The 13,363-nt window shown below is 45.8% G+C and overlaps 1 protein-coding gene across 1 annotated transcript in view; it reads right to left on the bottom strand.

Annotated features, from left to right (window-relative positions):
* LOC120951731 (uncharacterized) overlaps positions 1-13,363 on the bottom strand; it is a 218,876-nt gene that overhangs the window by 78,344 nt on the left and 127,169 nt on the right. The gene's annotated exons all lie outside the window — the stretch shown is intronic.

Below are 13,363 nucleotides of genomic sequence, written 5' to 3'. Positions count from 1 at the left end.
CTTTCCACCAATGATCATCAAATACAGTCCTCCCGTGGTGGGCCGAGGATTGCTCACGGTTGAAAGTAAAACAAACTGTGACGTCGTCGTCGTCTACCACGGGTCATCAACCACTGTAGCCGGAAGTGAAGCACATTTTTCATCATTTTTCGTTTCTCATTCGCGAAATAACAAAAAAAAAATGAAAAAAACGAGGAAGAACCTCAACGAGGAGGATGGATGCAACAGATTGGAATCTGAACCTTGTTTTACAGAAAACATTGGAGAGATTGCCACCATCCAGTCCAGGTTGCAATAGGTTATTTATTCACCTGGGCCAGTAGCAGGGGAGGTTCTATCACTCTAACCCTACGGAATTGTATGATGATAAAAGCATGCTGGGGGGCTCGTTCGATATCTGCTTTCCCTCTTCGTTTAAAAGTTCAATACGAGAGTGTGTGTGTGTGTAGTGTGTGTCAATAAATCGTTTTCCGGTGGAAAAACGAGAGCACGCAGTGGAAGGGTCAATGCGCACGGTTGGTTTCGTGCAAAGGGGTTGCGCGCCCATATATCGTGGCGAATGAAGCGATGAAGGTAGAAGAAGCTTGGCCTGCTTAGTTTATGGTACGTAAAGAGGGTGAAAAAGAGTAATGTGTTACCCTTATCAGTTGATTGGTACGCAATCGAATCGGATCCCAACATGCAACATGTGCTGGGGTGATATCACTTATCGGAGTACCACAAGTGAGAGCCTGAATGGATCATTCTGCTACTTTTTAGCTGCAACGAACGTGTTGAAATCAGTTAAAACTGCACAACAAAGCGAGGCTTTTTTATAAACTTTAAACTTCTCATTTATGTTGTGCTTCACATTTTCCCTCTCTCACGATCAATACCGATTTTTGAAGTACAGTTAGAGATAAAAATGCTAAACAAAAAGCCTTAAAATGCATTCCAGCAGCCTTCTCCATCTCGGTAGCACCACACACACACACACCTAATGGCGACAAATCCATGCCTAACGCGATGGAATGGCTTGGAAAAGAGAGATCTTGCAAAGCGTGATCGGGTGACGGACAACCAGCACGCACATGGCACAGCACACCATTTGAAGGTTAGTTTCCATTGTTGTGTGCCCAAGATATTGGACGCGTTTCAGTCCCGTCGTGCCTAGTTTGAGTAGACGATTGGGAACAAAGGGAGCTTTTGTCTCGGGTCGCTCTACCCAACCGTCCAACACGTTTAAGGGAGCATCGAGCCAAGCCCATAAGTCACCAGCAGCAGCGGGGTGAGCCTCTGCTTTCTCCCCCTACGTTTAGATCACTTCGTAGTCCATTTCCAGACACCTCCCCTGGATCATACATCATCATCCCGGGGGTGTGGAGCAGGCATGGAAGAAATGTGATGAGTTACCGCTGCTTGCCGGGCAGCATTATTGGAGGCACTATTTCACGCGCATTACAGCCAAACACTCGAACAGGTGGTGGGTGGCACACACATAAATGGTGTTTTGTTGGGATGGCTACCTGTTGACGTAAAAATGGTCTCCAATAAGTTAGCACAACACACGGTAGCAGCCAGGCGCATGAATCGTGACCAAGATTGCCAGCATTTCCGGCCAGCAGTCACTCCTCTTCTCGACATCGAACTGTAGGAGGTGTGGCACCCAAAAGCGGGGTGCCTGTTTGTTGTCTGATTAACAGCAATAGGGAGGAAGGGAACGTGGAACACACAAAGGGGAAAACCATCGTCACCCGCACACGCATACACACTGGGCAGAGGAGATTCGGTAGGCCAGTGCCAGTGACACCCATTGCTGCCATGGATGACCAAGTTTTGGGCCCCGGTTTGGGAACGTATCCACGGTGGCATTCAAGCGTGATGCAACGGTATGTAAGCCGCCGCGCCGTGGAGACACAATCCGATACGTAAATATATATTTATATGCATTTTTGTGTGTGTGTCGTGTTACATTAGAAAACATGATTAAAATTCAAACGCATACCAAACGTACCACGGTACCACCGGTTGCGGATGGTTGCATGTGCGCGAGCGCACCATTGCGAATACGCGCCAACGACCCGACTAAATTCGGGACTTTTTGTGGTACCATCATCATGGATGGGTGGATGGGAAAATGTTGGATTGTGAGCGTTGGCAAACGGTACTCGCTATGGAAAGAGGGAACCTGGCAGTGTAGTCCAACTACCGAGTTCGTATCAAATCAAATAAATGGATCATTTGCAGATTATGCTCGCGAAAATAAAATCATTCAGCGCTGGTGGTGGTAGCTTTATCTGAATTATTCCACTGTGTTACCTCACCGTAAGCTTCGTGGGAAAGCGCTAGAAAGGAGTGTATTAGTAAGTTTTTTTTTGTAAATGAAGTCATTTTCCGACAAGAGTCTGTTAGCTTAAGACAGTCATTAATTTCATGCTCAATCGGGCATCAAAATACCGCCAATTCAGTTGATAATACCCAAACAAAGAAAAGAAATTAGGACCTCAAAATTAACCCAACTGTGAAGGGAAATAGCATGCAAACCCGGAACTTTCATCTCATTGTCCGACCGAAACGATCTGACTGTCGTTTTATCCCCTTCGAAATTGTAGATCCCGTGATTTCTTGAGGACCCAAGCGGCGTCCCATTATCCCACTCGCCTTAAAGACTCATTAAATGTATCGCTTTGGGACGCGCAAACGGATGTGATGCTAGGAAAAGGGGAAGTTCCCGTTCCCAGGAGAAATATTGAAAGAAAAAACCAGCCTTGAAACAAACCAGACCAATGATTCCGATCGGACCAATCCAAATGAGGTGCCTTTGAGGCAGAAGGAGAAGCATCATCACATCCTTCCTTGCGTTTCCCTAATTGGTCTCTAATGCGTCTCGAATGATGAGGTCCCTGGTGGGAATAGAGCATCGCTTGCGGTGGGAACGAAAGGGTACAAAGAGGACCAAGTTTCAATGTCAAGCACAGAACATGACACAGATACAATGTTGAGGATGTCTTGTTTTGAAGTAGATAAATTGTTAAATTCATTACTTCCTTTTTGCTGCATCTCGAAGAAAGGGTCATAGTACATTTCAATAAACTGTTAATAAATCTACACCACCTTAACTGTTGTACACGCACCGAAACAATGCAACATGCAAATACCCATCGTTCCCATCATCAAGAATGCAAACCGGAAGTTCGCCCATCCACACCCGGGACACACGAGGCTCAGCAAACGCCAACGAAGGGCAAACGTTCGACAGAGTTCCGTTCCAGAGCGCTTAACGCAAAAGGAAGTGACCGTCTGGACGGCGGGTGGATTACGTGAACAACAGATTGCGAGCAACAGCAGAGCGTCAGAAGGGGATTGGGCACAGCACACAGCAAACACCTTTCTGCACAACAGTGCTGCGTGTGTGCAGCTGCACAAACGAGCTTCCTTCTAGCGCGGCCATCATGCTTCCTTAGGGCTCGCGTAACCTTCATCGGTATTCGAGCGCACGTAGCGCGTCCGAAGCATACGCAGCGCAGTTGTAACTTGGAGAAGAATTGATTGCATTAAACAAAAAGAAAAAAAAAACGGGAAGAAAACGAAATAAAACAAAATCTACCTGGAGAAATCTGAGGATGATGCTGCTCAGGTGAGATGAAGCTTCGTAGAAAGAGCACACACACAAAAAAGGGATTATTTATGCTTTTGTAAAAGGCTCACACACGGCAGTGTATAAGGGGAGTAGTGAAGGAACTGGTAAAGATGGTAAGATTCTGAAGGTAGATTAACTGCTGACGAGATTCTGGAGAGAGAAAAAAAAGGAAACCAACTACAACCTGCTGCTGCTGCTGCTGTTGCCGCTTTTTTGACCATTTCTTTGCGTCTCTGATCATGTGTCGAAGGTTCGGTCGTTGGTAAGCTTCCACCGGCACAACCACCGGCAGGGATAGGGACCATATGTCGGCTTCTGGAGCTGCTTGCCGACTCTGTGAGTCTCTCCTCGCTTTGAAGTGTTTGCATTTCCTTTTACATGTTTCAAATACGACAAAAAACAAGCCATCGTACAAGTTGTAGAAACTGGGTTAGTCTCCCTCCCTTTCTCCCTTTCTCGCTCACTGTCTCTCTGGGGAAATGAACCTAAAAAATACAGTTCAATTGGCCACGCGAGCCATGTCTCAAGAAGGATGTTTACGGGCATGAACGGTTCCAATTTCAATTTCCAACTTTCCTTCTATATTGGTCGGTCCCCGTGCGCCACCCTCGAAGAAATTTGATCACTTTGCAATGGGCACCTACTGCGCCATTCTGGCCCATAATTTAGACCGTGTCCTGCATTTCCTGGTTCGCTTGGGGAATCAGGCAGCACACGGCAGGCAAAACCTACGAAAAACCCACCGTCAAGTGGTCGAGCCGTTGCGGAAGTAAAACCCTTATTACACAATCCTGTCCCGGCCACTTTAGTTCTGAAAATCAAACGCTCCGATAGGGAGCCGATAAGCCGATACAAGTTCGACAAGTCGTTCGGTTTATTTGGTTGTAGCTACAGCAATATAGGTTGTATCGAAACACGAGCAAATAACCACCCTCTCTAGAGAGACGGTGTAACATTTTGTGAAGATGAAAGTTGATACTTTTTGCTTTAAAGGGGCGCGCAACGACGTGGCGCTGCCCTTCAATCAATGGTTTGATATTTATATTTTACATGAAGCACATGCATAAAAACACGTACGGATGTAGCGCGTCCAGATGTTTAAATAAAGTCTTTGCTGCCATTGAACAACTGGTGCTAACCCTTAGGTGTATCTGAACTCTTAATTTTGCTTATCACTTAAGTGTGATAAAATAATTAACTACGAAGAAACTTCATAAAATGACAATTTAAAACATTAATTTCAATCAGTTTTAAAATTTCTGAATCAAATCCAAAGCATTATTTTCCTTACTATATTTCCTTGGTTATCTTAATAAAGGCACAAAATCAATCAAAGGGTTTTAAATTCCAGGAACATCAAAACTTCCGTGAAACGAATGTTATCAGCTTACATTTTATCGGTTACTTAAGTTAATTAATCTTTCCGATTGAAACAGAATTAACGTCAGTCGCATTACGTCTACGAAAGAAGGAGTGTCCACAGGCAGTCTAGGCTTACGTTTAGCTCTTAGTGATGTGCGAAATTTGAAAGACAAACTGTTACACAGTGAAATAGTGTTATGGATTAAGCAAGATTTTACAAAGCCTACCAGTGGAGTATGAAGTTCTATGTATATTGTAAAACTTTCTTTAATTTTAGGACGTCATCGTCGGTGCTGACACCTTATCCAGTAACTTCATCTCTGAAGATAAATAGGAATTCAACAAAATGCAGCAGGTAATAACATATAAGTCTTTCAAATTCTACTACATTTGATGTTCTACTGCCTAACCACTGAGTGAGTGTAAAAATCTTTGTTGGAAACCAACACGTTAGAACTACCGAGCAGTAGCTACAATAATCTTACGTTTAAACTGCCCACAAAGCCTGCGTGCAAGGTTCACATTTGTACGGCCACTCCCAAGGCTTGTCAGTCAATAGCGGCGTTCGAAATCTAGTCGATAAGAGATTCCTTGGAAGTGAGACATTTAGGTTTGACACGAATATCTTACACTTTATATCAGATCAATCGTATCTAGACTCGTTTTCTGGGTATACACGGTTGCATTTGAAGTGCCGCACCTAGTTTGATAACACGACGATACGAGGTTAGGCAACACAATAAATACAGTTACTGTTTCCACAGTGCTTCCCCCATCCAGCATAGAGAAGTAGCGATTTAAAGACATACATTAAAGTGGAAATCAAGATTCCGTTCCAAAAAGCATCGACAACTCGACAACTGGTCGAAATCACAAGCCCTGCGGAGGTACTAAAACTCGATGACTCAAATCCCACGCTGTGTGCCCGGCTCCACCAATAGGGAACAAAACCCACCCATGATGGCCAGATGATGAAGTGGTGTGACAAATTTATTGGACATTTAATTGCACTTTAATGGGTTTGCAAACATGGGTTTCGGGCGGGTAGATTTGTCATTACTTTGTCCGCAAGCCCCTTTACTTCCAAGTGGTCGTCGGGGCAGCAAACGCCAGCTGGAATAGCGAAGCGAACTTCCCTCGGATAGGAGAGTGGCCATTTTTAGAGATAGGGAGGGAAAAAAATAGGGGGTGGTGAATTCGTTCACCATCAAACGGGACGGTTAATGGTGAAGAAGTAACTAGCCGAAATTGTCCGCCAGCAGCAGCAGCCGGGCAGCAGTCGGGGGTGGAAAGTTGTTAATCGGTTGATAGGTTTATTGCAGAGATGGAAGATTTTCACAGGGTTCGTCAAATTTATGAACGCGTTTCCCTTCCTCTCTGCACGGGCGGAAATTTGACACCGCCCGGCCGGGGTTCATCGCCGGGTCTCTTTTGAGATTGCCCGCCAACCTCTCGAACTCTGTTGTTTTTTGGGGTCGGTTATATTCAGTGCGTTCGTGTAGCGGACCAGCCGGCCGGCTTTATTGTGTGGTTGATAGGTTTTGGAAAGATGTCTTTTCCCAATTTCCGCCGGTGCGGCCGGTGGGTGATTTATTGCTTCCGTTCGACGGATCTATTGACATCAGATAATGCACTCCGCTCCAAAACGAGAATCCTAGGGCCTTAGATAAATATTATTCTTTCTGCCTCTCTAACAGAAGAAGGGGCACACACTGGCGCAATGAAAAAATCTTGATTTGTTTGCGTTACACGGCATTGGAACTAAAGAGGGGCTGAATAAAAAGGGGACAATCTCCGCACGCCCTTTGAACGCCGAATGAATTTGTATGCAATTTCCATCTTATTTGCTTATCCTTTTGTCATCTAAACACGACGTGATTGAGCGAGGGGTTCAGTTCGGAAATGGAAACAGTTTGAAAGCAATAAAAAAGTGGCGATGACTCAAACAGCCTGCCCGCTGTTTCAGTAAGATAAATGTTCCACCACACAGGGATTAGCATTGTTCAAACATTTGAAACACTTGTGGCCTGAGCGGAGTAGCGTGTGTGCGGCATCCCTTGCGGAAAGAAGGGGAGTTCGATGCTGGAAAATTTATCGCCTGGCACACAGCCCGGTTCTCTAATGTTCCGTTACGGAGCAGCATTTAAAAAGTAATGATTCTAATGTGTTTCTCATTATTCAGCTTGCTAGCTTACAAGTTTAGGCGAGAGGAAAGGTCTTGACTTGCGATTTAAGAGGTCCCCTTGCTTACACTGCAACCACACCAACCGACCAACCAATTACTCCATCATTCAAGGAGCAACGAAATTAAATTCTTCCAACGAAAAAAAGGGGTACTACGAGTTCTCCCCTTCTCTCTCTCTTTCGCTGGGTTCAAAGTAAACATAACAACGAGAAATTAATTAAATCTTTCAGATGTACACACATAGGGTTAGATCCAGTGCGCGCGCGCCCTCGTTTTGAATGGGTTTAATATTTCTTTCCTCTTGGTGGTGCTTGAAATGTGGCTTCCCGTAAATCAAAGGGCACGGCTGAAACGCGTAAACGAACGGTTTTGTGCGGGTTTTTCTTCCCCCCACCTCACACCGAGGTTTTCATCTCGGCGACTATAAATGGGTTGTTTTGTGGAGTGTGTTCAGCAGAGGTTTCCATTTCACTTTTCCACCAGCGATCACATTCTCATGATCTTTTGGAATGAAAGCGATGATCTATCGTATTATGGGTGTGGGCCTAGAAGGGCGAGACCTTTTTAAAACGAAAAATATAGTTCCAAGAATGCCTCCTGTCTATTGGAAATGAAATTCTTTCCAATAAATTCTAATACCAAAATCCCCGAGCACCGTGCTAATAGTATTACCAATTCCAATCAGTCTTCCTTTTTTGAAATCATGAATCTTTTCATGCTCTCCTGCATCAGTCACATCCAATTGAAACCCTGCCCTGGCCGTGATTGAGAACCAGCAGATTTTGATTTCAGCAGCAATCAAGCGCTCCTTGTGACTGCGTTTAAAAAGCCGTCACCAGCCGCCGTTTTGTCAGAGCTCGCGGACTGATGTTATCCACTCTCCAGGGCCTGGCCCTGATTGAGGCTGCTGATTAATTAACAATTACCTAATGACGCTTTCAGCTCATACTTCTGCAAGCACATCCATTGGAAGACGTATGTGTGTGTGGGACGATGACGAGGATGCCACCCGACATGGTAGAATCCATTTCATTCATTCTGCACGCAAATCAACGCGGATCATGGTGCAGCAGTCTCCGGGACAGCGCATTAATTGCAACTGCAACTGAGCAGGAGATGCAAAACACGAACACACGATCATGTCTCATGAGAGGTTTTTGTCGTGCTAAAAGTGGTGTCCCAACACCATCAACCAGGGGGTTTGAACTGCGTTAATGATCTATGCGTAAATCATCCGGAGTGTCGGGACGTGACCGGGTGACTTGTTGCGTTTTTTGTTGTTTGTTGTCTGCAGACGATCAGCACGCCGAGTGAAAGGAAACCATTGGAGAAGCGGCCAGAACGCAAAATGCAGCCTTTCCAAGACGGATGAACCCATTCTCGATGCTGCTCAGAGTACCGAAAAATCTTGCCATAAATTAAAATTTACGATCACCCGCAACCGCAGCAGCAACCGCAACATAATGACATCATTGTTTGAAGTCTCTCACGTCCACGCGGGTGTGTGTAAAATCAGAAGCGATCACCCAAGCCATCCTTCATCAATTTTCTTCGCGCACAGGATTCCAGAGCAGTAATAGTTGAAAGTGGGTAGGGTTTCGATTTTAAAAACTTATTTCTCTGCGTGCAATACTCCCTCTCTCTCTCTCTCTCTTGGTCCCAAAAAAGCTGGAGAAGAAGCAGCAAATAGGGGAACATTAAAATGAGGAATGAAACCGTTTAACGCGGCGCAGTAAATGATTTTTCTTTTGCGTCCTGTTGTGCGCCCTAAAAAGGGGTAAAAGCGAAGATTAATTCCACTTCGCCCGAAGACGATCGCGGAGACGTGATCGTATGAAACGTGCTCGACTTGGGGTTTGCGCTACGATCGGTACCCCCATGTCACAATTCGTCCCGCCCTGCCATGAACAATTTCTTAATTATTTACTCACATACCATTTGCTACACGGCTGCGGCTCCATGTGTTGTTGTTCTCCCAAGGGGTTTTCTTGGCGTTGAACGTGTGTTCTAGGGGCGTTGTCGTTCCCAAACAACCGGATCTAACGCCTCATTATTTAGAAACATTTTCTGCACACACACTCATGCCTTCGCACCCTTCCAGAAACGTTATGCGCAACTGGTGACAGATTCCCTAAGCGGATGAAAGTATGTTGCACCGGGTGCAGCATAACAAGATGCACATCTTGCTCTTCTTTGTGCCCTTACTTTGCAGACCTTCGCATGGCACAGTTGCGTGGTTATTTGTGTGGCGAAAACATGCTCCAGTATGGAGGGGTGGTGCTTTCGTTGCTCGTTTGCATGTCGGTGTACTTTACCGCGGAGACACACAGCAGCACACAGCTCTTTTCACTTCTCCCTTCCACGGTTCGTTTTGCGTTCTTCGTGCGAGAACAGCATCCACAAAGAGGGGGAAAGGGAGAAGAGCAAGAGTTGGTTGGATGGCTCGTTAGTTATGAAAATGATGATGCACGCAATTGCAAATCATACACGGCTTGTTAAACCTTCCGCCAAACCATATATCCTTGAGCTAATGAAGTCAAAGAAAGTGCGAACAAAAACCCCCGTCGCATGGGTTTCGTCGGTCGTCGGCGATGACCTTCCACGAGGACACATTGGAGAGGGTAGAATGCATTGGCTTCTGTTGTGGAAGTCTTAAGAAAATTACAAATTGAATAAAGGCTAATAAAATTAGTTTCTCTTTTGTCCATCAGTTTATTAACCATCTGTACCTGCATCTGTACTACTGGTGTTGAATTTTCCAAAGCCCAAACCCACATAAACCCTTCCGAACAATCAGTGTGCCCGATCGGTTGCTCTTTGTCCCCGTAGAGAACCGCTTTTTATGATCTCATCCGCACAGAAATATCATATCCATAGAGCATTACCCCCGAATTCGAACCCTCATAAAACCTAACCCGCTTACATTGGAGCTCAAGAATGCACCGCCAAAGTGCATCTTGGCTGCAAACGCGAGCAGAGAGATGCCACACAAAGAAGGCAACGAAAAAAAAGCAACCGTATTTCGTTTTCTTTTCTCACGCTCTCTTGAACGCTTCTCTCGCGTGCAGTTTTGCAACGAACTTTTTCGCCGTCCCTTACATTTCTTTCTGTGTTGTTTGGTGGGTATTTTTGCACATTAAAAAGATGAGGAATTTCCCAAAAGGTCACACTCCAACTTTCTTCCACTACCTTTTGCACCCGGGCGAAGCGATGATTTCGTAATTCGTACAACATGGAACACATCAAGCTACTTATTCAAGCCATTCCTTTCCTACCTGAAGACACACATGGAACATGGCCCTTTGCAGTTGTCTGCAAAATTGGCCCTCGCATGTTCCTTCCAAAAAGCCCTAACGCGCTGTCGTAGTTGTTAGGATTCGATAAATAAAAACTATCGCGCGTCTACAATTCTCCCTCCGCAGAATAATATTGGTGCGTTCGGTTTTTGTGTGCAAACGGACCCGGGAAGTAAACAAACATACACAGCGCTCTCGTTTGTCTGTTTGTCTGTTTGTTTGCTTGCCCGCGTTTTTTGGCCCAGAACCATCGGGGAAAAGCGTGTACGCCTGAAAGTAACGTTGGCCGCCAGTTGGCCCTTGAGAAACGTTTCCTGGCTTTGCTAATGGTATGGGTCAGTACAGCACCCGATCGAATCTCGCCAAAACGGCCGTTAACGGAGGTTTATGCGGTTACCATTTTCAAACTGTTTGCTGCCTTGCTTTCGTGGTGGTTGCTCTATTTCATGCGATTTAGCGCTGTGGATAGCGTTCCCGCACATAGCAGTGTGCGTTGCAATAATTTCCCCGCAAAAGGAAATAGAGCAATAAGATAAAGAAAGCGCATACTGCACACACGACGGTGCTGCTGCTGCGGGGATCGTCGTTGTGGAAATTTCGTTTAAATATTTACCATTATTGCTATCTGTTTTTGGTCTCCCTTTTCCCTCCACGATTGAAGTGGCATGTTCGACCCATGCTGAATGCTTATTTGAACAACATTTCAATATGAAACCATCTTTCCGGGCCTTCGGGCGTGCTGGACCCAAGCGTCTGCGATATGTTTACAAAACAGCAGATAACGCAAAAGGAAGCAAAAGACGCCAAATGATCCTTTTTTTCTTCTTGGTGGTAGATAACCGACTGGCAAGGTCCCGCCGGCTGCGTTATTTGAGCTTATCGTGTCCCTTTTTTAACGTCGATCAGCCACCATTTTTTTTGAATAGCAATCTCAATTCCCGCCTTTAAATCGGTTCCACATGTAATCGATCTATCACGATGAAGCACAGACACACACTCACCGGGAAACGAAAATTCATCCATCGATCAACGTTAATTGAAATCGAAACTTCAAAAGCGACCCATTACACATTTCACTCCTTTTCTCACTTTCCCCTCACGGCAAAGCAGATGTGAGCGAGACGCATGCCGACTGGTCATCCCGCTTCTCGTGTACGATACGCACGCGGCGCGCGTGTGCCTCTGTCTATTCCTACTTACTGCGCTGACCCCAATAACCTTCCAATTACAATTGAATCTCGTACACTGTACACCGTCACCATCGCGCTCGTTCACATTCGTTGAGGTAATGGTGTGTGGGATATACAACGATGTAACCTTTCTAGGGATTGAAGAGATACAAAAAATGAAGCTTCTACTTCTGCTGCAGTAAAGATGAGATCATCTTGTGTGTAGAGGGTCAGATTCAATCTGCAGTTTAAAGCGGTGAGCTGACCTTATTAGCAGATTTAAATAGAATCTCTTTTAGGACAAAACATCTTCTTAGAGATTTGGAATTCTCCTTATATGAAAGTGTCTTTGTGCATCTAAGTTCGAGCCGCATGTTTGCTTAGAAACAAAGGCATACTGTTGCACAGGTTCCTGATTTTCGTACCACAACAGACACTCTCCTGGCTTAATGCATCTTTGGAATTTATCTAAACGACCTACACATAATGGAAGCACTGGCATTACCTATGCCAACTGTCTTACAACACAACCCCCCCTCCCTAACCAAGATTCCAACGGAACAAAGCGCAGCCGGACACTGTACAGTCCGCGCCACAAAGCCAGCCACCAGCGCCGCAGTCAGAAAAGCTGCACACGACAGCAAACAAACTCGTTTCGTATCTTGGGCCCGCGGGAGTAGGGGGAAACCTTCCGCTGTTGCCCGTCACCTTCGCCCGTGTGCCCTTGAGTGTCAGAGCTCCAGCAGTCCGACGCCGCCGCCAGGGAATGCGCTGGCTCAGAGGAATGTTGCATTTTTGCCGCCTTCGTTCCTTCCCCCCATCTGGAGTAGGATTGGAGTAGGATCGCCTTCCCTTACACACACGATCGCAAAGAAAAATTCATTAAGCCCCTGCACGGAGATCGTCTGGTGGGGGGGATTGGGACCACCACAAACACGGCCGAATCAATCGCTTTTGCCATTTAAATCTGTGACCGCGACAAGGTGGCACCAACACCAGCTAATGGGGTTGGGGATTGAACCAACCCTCCCCGGCGACGTGGAATAGCCACAGCTCAATTGGAAGTCACCCGTACGCGTTTGTGTGCGTGTATTGGTGATGGCCGTATACGATCGCCATTACTCATCTGCATACCGCTGGAATCGATCGTGGACATGTTGGACGAAGGGTGTTTCCCGCTACCTACAGCCAAGACAGCGCTCCTTCTGCTCACCCCATCTTAGGCGCTTGTGAATGAAGATGACTCACCCTCTCTCGTTCCGTGTGTCGATCGGTAATCGTTGATCGTCTCCTACTTCAAACCGGAACGACAAAATAAAAAAGGGTGAACTGGTAAACGACGAACCCCCAGAATTCTTGGAAAAACCGGCACTGTTTCATTCTCTTTGAAGATCTTCCGATTCATTGATGAGACAGGCCGTTCGTTCGCCCAATTCCATTCGTTTCGAAGCCCCTTAATGGAACCCAACTAATGAAGATCGCAGGGCATCAACGGAGAAGACGCGTGATTCGTTTTTCCAGAATCAAACTTCAACAGTTAATGTACATGCCCGCTTTTTTGGGGAATGTTCCAGGTGTTGAAATGTGTAATGGTTTCACTTTTTAAACGAATCTGCGCACAATCAAAGCGAACCGTGGACATGCCGTTTCCGGCCCCTCCAGTGCCCGACTCGGAGTGGAGAAAAAAAGGAAGGAGAAAGGTGTGAAAAATTCAAACAAATGTTCAACTCCA

This window comes from Anopheles coluzzii, chromosome 2 (assembly GCF_943734685.1).
Source record: "Anopheles coluzzii chromosome 2, AcolN3, whole genome shotgun sequence".
Classification (NCBI taxonomy): domain Eukaryota; kingdom Metazoa; phylum Arthropoda; class Insecta; order Diptera; family Culicidae; genus Anopheles; species Anopheles coluzzii.
This window is presented reverse-complemented; position numbering and strand designations above follow the sequence as displayed.